The sequence below is a fragment of the Capricornis sumatraensis genome, chromosome 1 (assembly GCF_032405125.1).
Source record: "Capricornis sumatraensis isolate serow.1 chromosome 1, serow.2, whole genome shotgun sequence".
Taxonomy (NCBI): domain Eukaryota; kingdom Metazoa; phylum Chordata; class Mammalia; order Artiodactyla; family Bovidae; genus Capricornis; species Capricornis sumatraensis.
In genome coordinates this window covers 247945126-247959854 of record NC_091069.1, presented here as the reverse complement: position 1 = coordinate 247959854, position 14729 = coordinate 247945126, and positions in this window count along the sequence as shown.

Genomic DNA, 14729 nt, shown 5'->3' with positions numbered 1-14729 from the left:
CGCCTCCCGCTGATGCTGTTGTGAGAGTCAGCTTGCTGAAGGACCCCAGCCTGTGTGTACACATGCCCCTTGGCCTGGTGTATGAAGCAGAGGTTGATATTAATGTACTGTGTATGTTAATGTGAATCTGTGGGCAGGTTACTTCTTTTCTATAACAGGAAATATCCCAACTGCTTAGAACTGGCTATGTTTTAATATGCCTTGTGCTTCACTATGTTGTATTACTGTTGGATGTAGAACGCGTGGAAGAAAGTCTGCTTGATGTCAATAAAGCTGAGTTCTCTTCCTACTTCTCTGAAGCCCATGAGACTACATCTTTTTATACATGAGCTCAGATAATCAGATTTCTACAGACCAGAGGTGGAGGCGGTCACACGTGGTGTGGAGACGCCCTTTAGAAGGGCAGCCTGGAGTTGAGGTCAGAACCAGGGGTGGCCTGGCGGCAAACATTCCCTTGTTACCGACCAGGATAGCCAGGGCGGGGACCACCCAGCACACAGTATCCTCTGGCTGTGTCTGCTGCGTCTCAGCCCCAGCCCTGGAGATGTGGTCCCGTGGGCTCAGGTGTCTCGTGACCTGGTTGTCACTGTGTCCCCCCTAGAGGCCTGCCTGCTGCCTCACTCTGAGCAGAGAGGTCAGACCCCTGACCATGACTGGCGTAGCCCTGTCATTTCTGTGGTTTCCCAACTCCATGTCCAACAACTGTGAGGACATTCTGAGCCGGGTGCAAATTTCTTCTGGATCCCCATTGGGCTGAGGGCACCGCCCTTCAGCTCCTGGTGCTCTTCCCACTGCACGTGGGCCTGGGCACCATGGGCTCCTGGTTTTCCACTTGAGCGCTCCACACCCAAGTGCTGACTCACCCAGAGTTGCCGTCTTCTTCCAGGTCACTGTGCCTGGTGCCGGTTCTTCGGGGCCTTGGCTGGAGGCATTTCACCGCCCAGCCTCAGCTACTTGGGTGTGGTGGGCAGTTTGATTCAGGCCTCCTGTTGACGCAGCAGCAGAGCGGAAACCGGTATTGGAGAAGCTGACATTCAGCAGGGTCCTTTCCCTGAGCTTTCACTTCGCTGGCCAGCTTATGGAAAACTGATCTTAACCCTGGGCAAGGGTCCCTCCCCACTCAGCCACCCCTCTCCCCCTCCCACTTTCCTCAGTCTTTTCCCCCCACCCACCTCTCCCTCCCATCCTTATCCCCCTCTTTCCCTCTCTTCTCTTGCCTTCCTTTACAATTATCCTATGAAGTCAGGGGGTTAGGATCTGCCATTCCAGCACCGGCACGACCTTCCCAGGTGCTGGAGCTCCAGGCTTCCTGTTGTATCCACACATTGACGTCGTGATCAGGGACATGTGGCTCTGGTGGGGACTGTTGAATCAGGAGAGGCACCACACGGGCAGTGTACCATGCAGGGGTGTTAGTCATCACTCTGGGCCCAATTGGCAAAGAAAAATACACTGTACCATGATCCAGTGTGAGCAATGGCTGGATCCAGTGCTCACAAGTGTCACCCTTCCCCACTGGTGGTTTCATTAAGGTGCAAGCAGGTTCCATGCACAAAAACACAAATGGCTCTGGCATCTCCAAGGTTAACCTCAGCCTGAGGATCCCAGTAGAAAGAGTGTTCTCATCGCCACTGCCCCTTCTCAAACCCCAAATTCAATGTCATTCATAGAAACTTGGGCTTTCCTGGTGGCTCAGGCGGTAAAGGATCTGCCTGCAAAGCAGGAGATGTGAGTTTGATCCCTGGGTCATAAAAATCTCCTAGAGAAGGAAATGGCAATCCACTCCAGTTTTCTTGCCTAGGAAATCCCATGGACAGAGGAGCCTGGTGGGCTACAGTCCGTGGGGTTGTAAAGAGTCAGACACGACTAAGCGACTAACACACACATACACAGAAACTTACTTTTTTCCCTCCTCACATTTTAACAGCTCTTGCGAGAGTGGATGGCATCTTACAGTTGAACTTGGCAACATTTTTTTCTCTTTTGGAGGTGCTCTAGATAGGGTACATTTTATCATTCACGGCATCTCAGAATTGATGTAGTACAGTGGCCATTCCCCTTAGGAACGGCCTGGCTGTGCCCATTCCTAAGACCAGCTGTGGTGGCCAGGGCAAGCGAATGCTCTGGACCCCAGGCTGGGTCAGGTGGTTGATCTCACCCCAAGCTTGAGGGTGGTAGTTTGCTAAAGGAAAACCAGGACACTCCTGCTGGAAAGGTGGATTAGAGGCTGAGTAGTGATGATTGCTTCTGGGCAGGAAAGCTATGACAAAGCTAGACAGTGTCTTAAAAAGCAAAGTCATCACTTTGCTAACAAAGGTCTGTACAGTCAAGGCCATGGTCTTTCCAGTAGTCATGTACGGATGTGAGTTGGACAGTAAAGAAAGCTGAACACCAAAGAATTGATGCATTTGAACTGCGGTGCTGGAGAAGACTCTTGAGAGTCCCTTGGAAAACAAGGAGATCAAACAATCAATCTTAAAGGAAATCAGTCCTGAATATTCATTGGAAGGACTGATGCTGAAGCTGAAGCTCCAATAATTTGGCCACTTGATGCAAAGAACTGATTCATTGGAAAAGACCCTGATGCTGGGAAAGATTGAAGGCAGGAGGAGAAGGGGATGACAGAGGATGAGATGGCTGGATGCCATCACCGATTAAATGGAAATGAACTTGGGCAAACTCCGGGAGATAGTGAGGGACAGGGAGGTCTGGTGTGCTGCAGTCCATGGGGTCACAAAGAGTCTGACACGACTTGGAAGCTGAACAACTAACAGTCACAGGTTTCCCCACACAGTGAAAGTGAAGTCTCTCAGTCGTGTCCGACTCTTTGCGACCCATGGACTGTAGCCTATCAGGCTCCTCTGTCCATGGGATTTTCCAGGCAAGAGTGCTGGAGTGGATTGCCATTTCCTTCTCCAGGGGGCCTTCCCGACCCAGGAATCGAAGCCGGTCTCCCGCATTGTAGGCAGACGCTTTACCATCTGAGCCACTAGGGAAGCCCCTATAAAGAGCCCTCAGAAGAGCTGGAGCCACCTGGGGGCCTGAGATGTCTGTGGAATGTGTGTCTGGGCATCTCAGGAGTTGGACAGAAGTCTCCCTGATCCAGGCCCTTCTTGAAACCCCAGGAAAATAGCAGGGATGTTCTGGAAGGCACTGGCCTGGTCTTTGGACAGGTACCCAGTGGCTTCCAAGCCACAGCCACTGGGTCAGAGAGAGTATCTTGGGGCCACCCACTCGACGCATCAGAGGTGGGGGAGGAACCCCTGTTCCCAGGCTCTGTGAACTCCCAGCATAGCTAGAGGGAAGAAGAGTCATTCCTAGTTACCGAGCCCCTGCCCTCCCTAAGCCAAGCTGGATCCAAGAGAGTGCCCACCCGATTGAAAGGGACGAAGCAACCGAGTAGCCGAAGGGTGGCTCAGGTGGCCGCCTCTACAGGCTGCGGGAGGGAAGAACAATCCAGAACCTCCCAGGTGGCTGTGGGCCATGATGATGAAGGGGTTTCACAAAGAATAAGTGTCCTCTGTGACTACTGGAAAGTGCTAATATCCATAATAAAAATGTTTGCACTTAAAGAAGTAACGTATGTGTGTGTGCATGCTTAGTCGTGCCTGACTCTCTGTGACCCCATGGACTGTGACTCCTCTGTCTATGGAATTATCCTGGCAAGAATATTGGAGTGAGTTGCCATTTTCTTTATCGAGGGATCTTCCCAACCCAGGGATTGAACCTGTATCTCTTATGCCTCCTGCATTGGCAGGCGGATTTTTTACCAGCTGACCCACATTTTTCAAAAAAGCATTTAGCTGCTGGATGAGGATGAGAAAACATGCGGTAGGAGACAAGCCTGCCTAGGGCAGGAGGCAGCCCTGCTGGCCATTTCACACCCACAAGCACGTGTAGGGAAAAAATGACTGTAGAGTTGTTTGTGGGCTTCCCAGGTGGTTCAGTGGTAAAGAATCTGCCTGCCAATGCAGGAGACCCAAGAGACGCAGGTTCAATCCCTGGGTTGGGAAGATCCCGTGGAAAAGGAAATGGCAACCCACTCCAGTATTCTTGCCAGGATAATCCCAGGGACAGAGGAGCCTGACAGGCTATAGTCCATGGGGTTGCAAAAGAGTGCATACAACAAAAGTTAGTGACTAGAGAGCAATAGTTGCATGTAGCTCCAGATGGATGCTCCCAGAGTCTGTGGGGCGCTGCCCCAGAGAGTGAGGGTCCAGGGGGCTGGGGGAGGACACTCAATTTTTGAGACTCGTGTCTGAGTTAGATGCTGCTGCCACTTGGCTCACAGCCTGAAGGTTTCATCAAGCCTGGGCGCCTCTGTGGCAACCAAAGGGAATGAGGTCTCCTTCCTTGCTTCCTCCCTCCTGAGTCACTGCCTGGGCCGGCTGGGCCACCGGAAAGATGAGCCCCAGGTGAAGTGGCACCTGTTGGGGACAGTGAGTGTGGTTGGTGGGGAGGTGGCCCCTGCTTAAGAGGAAACTGGCTCTTGGGCAGGCCACTGCCTCCTCCGTGGGCTGTGGTGGGCTGTGGCCACAGAAACTCCTTTTTCTTTGGTCTTTTCTGGGCAGCTGTGTGTGCGTGCATGTTAAGTCACTTCAGTTGTGTCTGACTCTGTGACCCCATGGACTGTAGCCCGTCAGGTTCCTCTGTCATGGGATTCTCCAGATAAGAATACTGACGTGGGTTGCCATGCTCTCCTCCAGGGGATCTTCCTGACCCAGGGATTGAACCTGTGTCCCTTGCATCTCCTGCATTGGCAGGTGGATTCTTGACCTCTAGAGCCACCTGAAAGAGCCCTGCTGATTAACCAGCCACCTCCCCAGGAGGCAGGGCATCTCCCTGCCCGTCCACCTCTCCCTGTGCCTCCAGGAACAAAGCCAACTGGATGCGTTGAATCTGACATTAAAAATGTCAGTCTTCAGAGGTGAAGGTACCAGACTCTGAAAGGCAGAGACAGACTCGTGGACTGCTCAACGCTCTTGCCAGGAGCCCTTAGACCCAGACCTCTCCCTGCCCTGCCCCCTGCTCCATCAAAGACGGGACATGGGACACGTTTGAACCAGTTTTGCCTGGACTCTGTGACTCTCTATACTCACAAATAGGAACTGTGCCTCCCCTGCCCCCTCCCCCAGGCCTCCCTCCCTTCTCTCAGCACTCAGCACCTCTAGCCAGGAAAAGCTCTCTGGCCCTGACAGTTAAAGGTCCCCACCCTCTGTCATCCTGCAGAGACACCTGCTCATTGGTAAGCCCTGCCCCTGCACACAGGGCTTCCAGACTTCAGTTACTAACTCACATTGGGAAGATAAACAGTGAGCCTCTCAGAAGAAAGACAAAGAAAGACACTACCCTCCACCAAAAAAAAAAAAAAAAGAAAGAAAAAGAAAAACATCACCCTCAGCTAGCCCAACAAGCAGAGAAAACAAAGTATGGAGCAGGGGAAAACTTTACAAGCTACAATTACCTCCGAGAGAAAGCAGAAGACTTCAAACAAACGGCAACCAGAACAGGAGTGTGTGCGTGAACATTTCGAGAACAGAAATTGAAAATTTTTTAAATGTGGTGGGAAAGATGAAACTCTTAACAGAAGGAGAGAAGGTCAGAATCATTCCAGGAGGCCCAATATCCCAATGAGAGAATGTCCAGAAGCAGAGAAGGAAGCCAAGACACCCAAAGTAAGGACAGGTGCCTCAGCTACGGAAGGGCCATCACTTGGTGCAGGGCAACGTCTGGGTGGACAGCTAGTCAAAGCATGGCACCCTGCAAGGTCAGGGTGGGGATGGAGAGGTGGTGCTGGAAACTTCCGGGGGGTTGCCAGGGCATCGGGGTGGGGGATTCTGAGTCAGGTGGCATCAGACTGCTAGACAACAAAGGGCAAACTGAAGACAAGAGAGCAATGCCGTCAGCATTCTAAGGAAAGTGTTTTTCTTCCTTCCTTTCTTTTTTTGACTGCCCAGCAGCATTTGATCTTACTTCTCCAACCAGGGATCAAACCCATACCCGCTGCAGTGGAAGCGCAGAGTCTTAACCCCTGGACTGCCAGAGAAGTGCCCTGGAAGGTGGTTTTTCAGTCTAGCACGCCTGTGAATTTTCTCCTTTAACTGTCAGCTTTGTTTGTCTCTCCACCTTTTTCTCTCCCTTTGCTATGGTCTACATCTTTGGCCCCTATATAGGAGCTGTGCCTTCTAGTTGCAGAGTTGAGCTGACTTTGTGAGAATGGGGCTGTGCCTAACCTGTCATTAACTTATCCGTTGATATTTTTATTCCATTCACTGTATTTTTTATTTCTAAATGTTCTATTCCACTCGTTCTGAATATGATTTTTTTTTTCCCAGCAGTACCTGGGTTCAGTTCCTTGTTTTCACATCTATAATCGCTTTAAACATGTTTGTTTAAAGCTATTATCTGATAGTCCTATTACCTGAGGTTCTGAGGAATCTCATTTCCCTGTTTATGGGGTCTGCTGGTGGATTGTCTTCTCGTGTCTTACGTTTTTGGGCTGTGAGCTCATTTTCAGTAGGGCTTTGCCTGTGGGAATAGTTTGTGCGTAAGCTGAGGATGCGTTTTTCCTGAGAGATTTTGTGTTTGCAAGATTCTCATTTGTACTGGCAGTCAGTGATTATTTTCATGCTAAGCTCAGGGCTTTGTGAGTCCTAGACTATGCAGGTAGTACACATTTGACTCTCACACCTGAAAAGGACAGGCTGACCACTACAAGTTCTCAAGACTGGTTTTGTTTTTGCTTTCTTTGCTTGGTTGTTTAAACCACCCATGGCACAGGCTGACTTCCCTCATGGCTCAGCTGGTAAGGAGTCTGCATGCAGTGCAGGAGATGTGGGTTTGATAACAGGGTTGAGAAGATCTCCTGGAGAAGGAAATGGCAACCTCCTCCAGTATTCTTGCCTAGAAAATCCCATGGACAGAGGAGCCTGGCAGACTACAGTTCATGGGGTTGCAAAGAGTCAGACACGACTGAGTGACTTCACTTCTCTCTTCTCTGGCTCAGGCTGAGATAGACATGTTTCCAGGTCTTCTCTCTTTGTTGGCGGGTAGACATATTCCTTTGGAGGGAGCTGTCAAGGGTCTCACTTGCAACAGCTGCCTTGCATGGGCCCCAGCCTTATCTTGTGTCCTGGGATGTTTGACCCAACTCCCCAGGCATGGAGACTGGCAGCTACATTTACCAGGTTGCTCTTCATTTCTCTCTTCTCCTTTGGTGCCTAGAAATTTTTCTCCCTTTTTTTCTGGTACATTTAGATAGCCATGTAAAGGATTCTCACATTTTATGCAATATTTCTAGCTGTGTATTAGGCAAGTCTTCATGTCTGGTCCACACAGGATAGGGGCAGGTCCAAGCCTATTGGCCTAGGCATAGTGATGTACAAACAGTGAATTTTAATTTCATGGTGGCTGGTGACATAACCACCCTGGGTGACTGTGGGTGTGGGTGGGGCTGTTAGTTCAGTTCAGTCACTCAGTTGTGTCCGACTCTTTGCGACCCCATGAATTGCAACCCTCCAGGCCTCCCTGTCCATCACCAACTCCCAGAGTTCACTCAAACTCATATCCATCGAGTCAGTGATGCCATCCAGCTATCTCATCCTCTGTTGTCCCCTATTCCTCCTGCCCTCAATCCCTCCCAGCATCAGAGTCTTTTCCAATGAGTCAACTCTTCGCATAAGGTGGCCAAAGTACTGGAGTTTCAGCTTTAGCATCATTCCTTCCAAAGAACACCCAGGACTGATTTCATTTAGAATGGACTGGTTGGATCTCCTTGCAGTCCAAGGGACTCTCAAGAGTCTTCTCCAACACCACAGTTCAAAAGCATCAATTCTTCATCACTCAGCTTTCTTCACAGTCCAACTCTCACATCCATACATGACCACTGGAAAAACCATAGCCTTGACTAGATGGACCTTTGTTGGAAAAGCAATGTCCCTGCTTTTGAATATGCTATCTAGGTTGGTCATAACTTTTCTTCCAAGGAATAAGCATCTTTTAATTTCATGGGTGCAATCACCATCTGCAGTGATTTTAGAGCCCCCCAAAATAAAATCTGACACTGTTTCCATTGTTTCCCCATCTATCTGCCATGAAGTGATGGGACCAGATGCCATGATCTTCATTTTCTGAATGTTGAGCTTTAAGCCAACTTTTTCACTCTCCTCTTTCACTTTCATCAAGAGGCTTTTTAGTTCCTCTTCACTTTCTGCCATAAGGGTGGTGTCATCTGCATATCTGAGGTTATTGATATTTCTCCCAGCAATCTTGATTCCAGCTTGTGCTTCTTCCAGCCCAGCATTTCTCATAATGTACTCTGCATGGAAGTTAAATAAGCAGGGTGACAATATACAGCCTTGACTTACTCCTTTTCCTACTTGGAACCAGTCTGTTCCATGTTCAATTGGAACTGTTGCTTCCTGACCTGCATATAGGTTTCTCAAAAGGCAGGTCAGGTGGTCTGGTATTCCCATCTCTTGAAGAATTTTCCACAGTTTATTGTGATCCACACAGTCAAAGGCTTTGGCATAGTCAATAAAGCAGAAGTAGATGTTTTTCTGGAACTTTCTTGCTTTTTCCATGATCCAGCAAATGTTGGGAATTTCATCCCTGATTCCTCTGCCTTTTCTAAAACCAGCTTGGACATCTGGAAGTTCAGGGTTCACGTATTGCTGAAGCCTGGCTTGGAGAATTTTGAGCATTACTTTACTAGCTTGTGAGATGAGTGCAATTGTGTGGTAGTTTGAGCATTTTTTGGCATTGCCTTTCTTTGGGATTGGAATGAAAACTGACCTTTTCCAGTCCTGTGGCCACTGCTGAGTTGTCCAAATTTGCTGGCATATTGAGTGCAGCACTTTCACAGCACCATCTTTCAGGATTTGAAATAGCTCAACTGGAATTCCATCACCTCCACTAGCTTTGTTGGTAGTGATGCTATCTAAGGCCCACTTGACTTCACATTCCAAAATGTCTGGCTCTAGGTGAATGATCACACCACCATGATTATCTTGGTCATGAAGATCTTTTTTGTACAGTTCTTCTGTGTATTCTTGCCACCTCTTCTTAATATCTTCTGCTTCTGTTAGGTCCATACCATTTCTGTCCTTTATTGAGCCCATCTTTGCATGAAATATTCCCCTGGTAACTCCAATTTTCTTGAAGAGATCTCTAGTCTTTCCCATTCTGTTGTTTTCCTCTATTTCTTTGCATTGATCACTGAGGAAGGCTTTCTTATCTCTTCTTGCTGTTCTTTGGAACTCTGCATTCAGATGCTTATCTCTTTCCTTTTCTCCTTTGCTTTTCGTTTCTCTTCTTTTCACAGCTATTTGTAAGGCCTCCCCAGACATCTCAAAAATGACAGAATGATTTCTGTTCATTTCCAAAGCAAACCATTCAGTATCACAGTAATCCAAGTCTATGCCCCAACCAGTAAGGCTGAAGTTGAACAGTTTTATGAAGACCTACAAGACCTTTTAGAACTAACGCCCCCAAAAGATGTCCTTTTCATTACAGAGGACTGGAATGCAAAAGTAAGAAGTCAAGAAACACCTGGAGTAACAGGCAACTTTGGCCTTGGAATATGGAATGAAGCAGGGCAAAGGCTAATAGAGTTTTGCCAAGAAAATGCACTGGTCGTAGCAAACACCCTCTTCCAACAACACAAGAGAAGACTCTACACATGGACATCAGCAGATGGGCAACACCAAAATCAGATTGATTATATTCTTTGCAGCCAAAGATGGAGAAGCTCTATACAGTCAACAAAAACAAGACCAGGAGCTGACTGTGGCTCAGATCATGAACTCCTTATTGCCAAATTCAGACTTAAACTGAAGAAAGTAGGGAAAACCACTAGACCATTCAGGTATGACCTAAATCAAATCCCTTATGATTATACAGTGGAAGTGAGAAATAGATTTAAGGGACTAGATCTGATAGATAGAGTACCTGATGAACTATGGATGGAGGTTCGTGACATTGTACAGGAGACAGGGATCAAGACCATCCCCATGGAAAAGAAATGCAAAAAAGCAAAATGGGTGGGGCTGTTACGAAAGGGCTAAACCTTCATCTTTTGTAGTCAGGAATGAAGACTTAAACAGAAAACACAAATGAACAGCAGTGATCACTTAGGACAGGATGAACACTAAAGATTTGAACTTCAAGTTAAAAAAAATTTTTTTAAATTTATTTGGCTGCCTCCGTCTTAGTCTCTGCATGTAGGATCTTTGTTGCAGTACGTGGACTCTCTAGTTGTGGTGTTCGGGCTTCAGAGCATGTGGGCTTAGTAGTTTTGATGCACAGTCTCAGGTGTTCTATAGGACCTTAGTTCCCCAGTCATGGATTGAACACATGTCCCCTGCACTGCAAGGTGGATTCTTAACCACTAGATCACTAGGAAGTCACGAACTTCAGGACTTGAATGTGGCTGCCACACTGTGTGAGAGCTGGAGTTTGGCAGTGGGCGACCAGTAAGGCAGGGGACAGCTGTGCTCCGCTCCCTTGTCTGGGCCTCTTTACTTTATGCACTGTGTATTTTTACTGATCTGATTAAAAAACACACAAGGAATACTGTGGCCACCTGATGTGAAGAGCCAATTCACTGGAAAAGACCCTGATGCTGGGAAAGGTTGAGGGCAGGAGAAGAGGGTGACAGGATAAGATGGTTGGATGGGACCACTGACCCAGTGAACAAGAGTTTGAGAAACTCTAGGAGATGGTGAAGGGGAGGGAAGCCTGGTGTGCTACGGTCCATAGGGTCGCAAAGTAGTCCATAGGGTCGCAAAGAGTCAGACATAACTTAGTGACTGAACAGCAACATGAACATGCCTACACATGTTGATTTGCTGATGAGAGGGCCCCAGGGGGCTTGGGAATGAACAAGGCCGGGTATCTTGGCAGAGACCCATCTCTCTGAAAGATCCCAAGTGCAGGATTCTGAGGGCTCTGCTTTCACTTTTTAAGGCAGCTGCCTGGAGTTTCAACATCCACCCAACAAGCATTCTTCAGCCCTTCCCAAGTGCCAGCGCCTGAGCTAGGAGCTGAGAACCTCTGGGCTTTCCTGAGGGAGAATGGAAAAGGTACACCAGTGATGTCCATGAAATCGACCCTGAAGACTTCTCTATTGACTTAAGATCTGACCCACTGACTTTGTAATTAACCCACTCAGATTTTTCTGTCCACGCAAACCCACCTTCAGAGGCTGATGGTGGCTTCTTGGGATGGTGGCATCATCAGGGAACTTTCCTTCTCGTTCTTTTAGCCCCGAGTGGGAATAACAAACTTTACCTGCCACTGACTAACTGGGTGAGGCTTCATTCATGAGCCTGCTCCTCCTGGCTCCCCTCCCTCCCTCCACCCAGACTCGGGCTTTGCCTCTCTCCGTGAGACGCCGAACCTTGATCTCTGTCTGAGGCTAACCAGGTTTCCTCTAGCTGCCCCGGCATGTGGACCAACCTGGTTATTTCATGTGGCACGGGTGGGCGGTGGCAGGCTATGTGGGCTCCACCTCCAACAACATTGCCTGCGGCCTGGCCTGGTGGGTGTTGCCCACCTGCTAAGGCAAGCAGATACACCTTCTGTTCCCTTTCTTCACCTTCAGAGCAGCCTCAACATGGAGGGAGAATGACATGCAGTCTGGAGACCTGGATACAAAGCCGGCCCTCTGCTCCTGACTGTGGGTGGTGAAGGTATGATGCCTGAAAACTGGATATCCACAGTCCTGTGAACTGTGAACTGTTGGTGGTCTACACCCCAAGAGTTGCAAACAGAGACTCAGAGAAGAGCAAATGCACCTGTGCTCAGAGCAGCTCGTTCACAACCAGCAAAGGGGAAAGAGTGCAGGGTCTATCTGTGGGCACCTGAATCAACCCAGTGTATCATCTCCACACAGTAGCGTGTTATCCAGGAAGGAAGGACGGATGGATGCCCACTACCGCGTGAGTGAGCCTCTAAGTCACTACGTCCAGAGAAAGACAACAGACATGAAGGTCACATACTGTAGATTCCATGGATAGGAAATGTCCTGGATGTGGTGGCCAGGCCTCGGGGGAGGGCTGGGAAGAAACTGCTGAGAGTTCCAGGGTTTTCCTTTGGAGGGAAGGAAACACGGGGTTGAAACAACATTGTGAATGTGTTAGATGTTTGCTCAACTGCCTCTAACATGACTAATCTTATGTTGTGTGTATTCATCTCAATACATTAAAAAAAAAAAAAAAACAAGGTCCCTCAACAGAAGCAAGTCCTGCAGCTGCCAGGCCCTGAGCTAAGGCCAGCAAGGGGCCACTTGCTTGCGTTTTCCTCTTCTGGTCCTGCTAAGGACCTGGGCGGTGCCTGGTGCGTCCTTATTTTACACTGACTTCTGTCTTGTTTTATGATTCACTGCGTCTCTTTTGTAGATGTACTGAAGCTGTGCAGCATGGACATGTCAGACTAAGGCATCCGTTCAGTCCACCTTTTGCTCCTTCACTTCCTCCATCGTTTGCACAGACCAAGCTCCCACCCAGCAGTGTGGGTCACCTCCTGCTCTCCTGGTCACAAAGGGCACCAAGCCCTCTAGCATCTCTGACACTTGCTCACCTTCTAGAGGACAGTGGGAGATAGAGGGAGCCGGCCCAGAGGAGAAGGGGAGGGAGGAGGCCTGGAAGTTCCTTGCCTGGGGAGTCAGCCCTCAGGTGGCTAGGTGATGGTGTTGGGAGGTCAGGGAGACCAGGAAACCCCTTGCAGGTGGGAACAATGGACTGAGGTGTGTCATGGGCTGGTGTGCTGGGAGTGATCTGGATGCTGGTCAGAAACAGGGGGTGTGGAGACATGGGGAGCAGCCCATGCTGCCCCTTTTTGGAGTCAGCTAGGCAGTAGCTTAGAATACTGTGGCCCCAGCATGGTAATGAGCCATCCTGGGCTCCTCCCAACAAGTTGGACGAGCTCCTAGGACCAGGCCTCACAGGCTAGAGAGTCTGTCCAGGGGCCCCCACCCCCGCCCTGCCCTCCACCGTTTCCATCTTGGCTGGCAGGGCTCTGTCCCCAGGGAAATCGCTACAATAGGACCCGTGCATGACCATCCACTCACAGGACACATCTTCCTGAGGCAGAGGCGTCTCAGGCTGTGGGCCCCCAGAGCTGCACTTTGGAGCAACTCTGAAACAGCAAAACAGAGATGCTCCCAAGGAGTCAGAGGAGGCCTGGCTGTTGTGGAACCCTGTGTGGGTGCCGGGGTGGGTGGAGTTTCCTGGGGATTATTGGTGGTGGCAGTAATGATCTCCACGCCCTGGCCGTAGCCATGTCAGGGATGGAGGGGTGGGGCTGGCCCATGACGGAGGAGCTGGGGGAGATCTGCCAGTTATTTGGCCCAAATCTGGCCCCTCCAGAAGGCTTCTCCCAGCCCTGGTCGAGCCTGGGAGCTGTGTGTCTGATGCTTGTCGGCTTCTCTTGGTCTTGGGGGAGGGAGCAGGCCTGATGCGCCCCATGTTCGTCGCATCTGTCCAGAGAAACAGAACAGTGGATGTGGAAATGTGGAAATTAAGAGATTTATCATGAGGAATTTGCTCATGAGATTATGGAGGCTGGCAAGTCCCAAATCCTATGGGGTAGACCAGGTGGCTGGAGACCCAGCTGAAGTCCAAAGCTCATATGTTGCTGCTGCTGCTGCTGCTAAGTCGCTTCAGTCGTGTCCGACTCTGTGCAACCCCATAGATGGCAACCCACCAGGCTCCCCTGTCTCTGGGATTCTCCAGGCAAGAATACTGGAGTGGGGTGCCATCACCTTCTCCAATGCATGAAAGTGAAAAGCCAAAGTGAAGCTGCTCAGTCGTGCTGACTCTTAGCGACCCCATGGACTGCAGCCTACCAGGCTCCTCCGTCCATGGGACTTTCCAGGCAAGAGTACTGGAATGGGGTGCCATTGCCTTCTCCTCATCTGTTGCAGCAGCCCTCTTCTTCTTGGGAATGTAATCTTTTGTGTTATTGGGTTCTTTGACTGATGGGGTGAGGCCCACCCACACCACAAAGGGCAATCTGCTTTACTCCAAGTCCACCAATTTACATGCTGATCTCATCCAAAAGCATTCTCACAGTAACATCTAGAAAAATGTTGGCCATATGTCTGGGCACCATGGTCCAGCCCAGCTGATGCATAGAATGAAACATCACATTCTCCTCACCCTTACCAGCAGCCCTGAGTGCTGGAGCCCCCTCAGCATCACCAGGTTCCCATGGAACCCTGTTCATTTGGGTGAATGTCACTGTCCCCATCTGTATCCAGGTAAACTAATAAGACTGAAGGTATTGGCTTCCCCAGGGATGCAGGGTGGCCTGGCAGTCCCACTAGAGACCTGGACCACGCATCCTCTCTGGAGATGAAACAACAGGAGGGAAAAGGTTAATGTAGACAACCACAGCGCCGCCGAGGAGGCCAAGTCACAGGAAACCGCTTCTGCTGATCTGGCCACATTCTTCCTTCATTCATCAAAGGCAGCAACGGCCTGCCAGGACCTGCCACAGGAAATCATCACTTCTACCTACCTGAACACACCTTCCTGGGGTGGCCTCCCCATCGTCCTCTCTCACAACCCAGTTCTCCCTTGACCTTCAGCCCTGGGAATGACTCCCTGTGGTCCCAAGTCCCCTTAGAAGGGGGCTTCCAGGATGACCTGAGTCAGAGCATCACAGCCAGGGGCCAACTTCCCTGACCATGTTGGTTAAAACCAAGGTCAGTGTCATCACTCCCAGGG